The sequence below is a fragment of the Odocoileus virginianus genome, chromosome 22 (genome assembly GCF_023699985.2).
Source record: "Odocoileus virginianus isolate 20LAN1187 ecotype Illinois chromosome 22, Ovbor_1.2, whole genome shotgun sequence".
In the NCBI taxonomy this organism is placed as follows: domain Eukaryota; kingdom Metazoa; phylum Chordata; class Mammalia; order Artiodactyla; family Cervidae; genus Odocoileus; species Odocoileus virginianus.
Genome location: NC_069695.1, coordinates 44,652,583 through 44,654,416, shown reverse-complemented (window position 1 = coordinate 44,654,416; position 1,834 = coordinate 44,652,583). Strand labels below are relative to the sequence as shown.

The window sequence follows — 1,834 nt, the reverse complement described above, 5'->3', positions numbered from 1 at the left end:
CACATCTCCTGCATTACAGGCAGATTCTTTACCACTGAGCCACCAGGGAAGTCTGAAGTAATCAATAGCACAGTCTGAATCACAGACTACACCATAAACATCTCTTAAGGGTCTGTCTTTATTAGAGACTTGCCCATATAAGCTTTACTTAATGTGAAAAGGGGCTTCCCTGTTATTTTGGAATCCTTATTTTTCTCTTATGTCATGACTTTTATTTTATACAAGCCACAGATGTAAAACCAGTGATGATGATGTCACCATCCCATAAGAAGATGATGGCGAATGTTGCATCCTTACTGAGAGAGATTCCATATTAATTAGCTGTGATCATGCCCTCCAGCCACAGACAAGAGCCTGACCAAAGAGTTCTGCTCTTACCCGACCATGCTGTCCTGCCTAGAGTTCATTGATCTAGAGATGAAAACTTCCCTTAAGCTAGGGGATTGTTCTTCTTTATCCACATGATTTTTGGAGAGACAATATCTGCTAAGTATTTCACCTGTGTCTGAAAAAGTGAGATGTTAAATGTGGGTGTTTCTGGGAGTTAAGATCTCCAGATTTCTGAGAAAGTGCATCTTTAATAGGGAGAAATGCCTTCAATACATAGAAAGGAGCACAAACAGCCTGTTAGCTTCAAGCCATGGCTTCCAGAGGTCCCTGAGACTCCACTGCTGAACATGCCTTCCTAAGGATGGGACCTGCCTTCACTGGCAGCCAAGAGTCTTACTTAACTCAGGTTCTTTGGGGTCAGAGACTGTGGGAGCCCAATAATGTCTTTGTTCTTGACCACTTGGCCATTTTATCCCGAAACCTCAGCCGTATGTGTGTGTAAGTCATTCAGTCATGTTTGACTCTTTGTGACCCCCATGGACTATAGCCTGCCAGGCTTCTCTGTCCATGGGATTCTCCAGGCAAGAATACTGGAGTGGGTTGCCATTCCCTTCTCCAGGGGATCCTCCCAACCCAGGGATCTAACTTGGATCTTCCATACTGCAGGCACCTTCTTTACTGTCTGAGTCACCAGATATCAGATAGTAAACTAAGAACAGATACTGCACTTGATCTTAGCCAAAAGGCCGAGAAACAATGTCACCTGTAAGATCAAGTAAATAAGTCCTTATTAAATTATTACGAGGACTGAAAATGTGATTTCAGTAAAGTGACTAGCCTGGTGCTGGCCCCTAGCAGCTGTTTAGCAAGTGTTTTCCTTTTCCTTCATCAGAATTACTGCAGCTTCTTAACTTGGCTCCTTACCACCTGTGTCTCCTCTCCTCCCTTCCATCCTTCACATCCCAGCCAGACAAGTCCTCTTAAATCAGCTATGAGTCTGAATCATGGCTCTTCTCTCAAAGTTCAAAGGAAATCAAAACTTCTTGATCTGGGTTGTAAGATTCCATTATTCTCTTTTCTAGTCTTCACAACCAAACCAATTACTGAATATTACATCAAAAAAATGAAAGAAAGTGTTAATTACTCAGTCAAGTCTGACTCTTATGACCCCATGGACTGTAGCTTTCCAGGCTCTTCTGTCCATGGAATTCTCCAGGCAAGAATACTGGAGTGGGTGGCCATTCCCTTCTCCAGGGGATCTTCCCAACCCAGGAATTGAACCCACATCTGCTGCATTGCTGTCTGAAAGGGAGAAGACTTTAAGCAAATAAACTATAATAAATGGCATAAAGAATTATGTATATTTCTTTATGCCATTTCTTATATTGTTTCTTTATGCCATTGCTTATATTTTATTTGCTTTAAGTCCTCTCCCCTTCCATTTTTTTCCCTATAAAAAGTTGTCCTGTCACTCAAAGACAAGCCCACAGATCAGCAAACATAT

General features: G+C 42.0%; 1 pseudogene; it reads right to left on the bottom strand.

Moving 5' to 3' along the window:
• Positions 1 to 913: 913 nt before the first annotated feature.
• On the bottom strand, positions 914 to 1,088 carry LOC139030470 (U2 spliceosomal RNA; annotated as a pseudogene).
• Positions 1,089 to 1,834: the final 746 nt, after the last annotated feature.